Consider the following 467-nt stretch of genomic DNA (forward strand, 5'->3'; position numbering starts at 1 on the left):
AATCAGCTGTGGGGCGGAGTTTGCACTGAAGTGGATTGGGGGTGGGGGGGAATGCGCATGCATATCATGTGCCTGTCTGTCAATGGAAGGAAGCCACGCCCTATTTTGGAGCTCCCACCCCGTTTTGGAGTTCCCGCCCCCATTTGGAGATCTCCAGGCTGCAGTTATACCCTTCTCGAAAGATCTGCTAAGTGTGTTACTTTGTCAACCTGGCAACCATGTGTTTGCGATGCGCTCTCTCTCCACTGTGGATAAACGCGCTTGCTTTCTGAAAACAGCGGATAGCTTGCAGTTTAGCGATCTCCACTTCAATATTCTATTCTCAGAAAAGTGTAATTCATCAAGTGTTCATTTATGAGAGAGAGGCTGTGTATGTATGGATTACCACCGTTTTGCCGTGTTTCTCTTTTAACAGTGAAGCTGTGGCCTTAATTCCTTTAGAAACAATGATGTTTCTAAAGGAATTA

Source organism: Sinocyclocheilus anshuiensis, unplaced genomic scaffold, assembly GCF_001515605.1.
Source record: "Sinocyclocheilus anshuiensis isolate Anshui unplaced genomic scaffold, SAMN03320099.WGS_v1.1 scaffold2177, whole genome shotgun sequence".
In the NCBI taxonomy this organism is placed as follows: Eukaryota; Metazoa; Chordata; class Actinopteri; order Cypriniformes; family Cyprinidae; genus Sinocyclocheilus; species Sinocyclocheilus anshuiensis.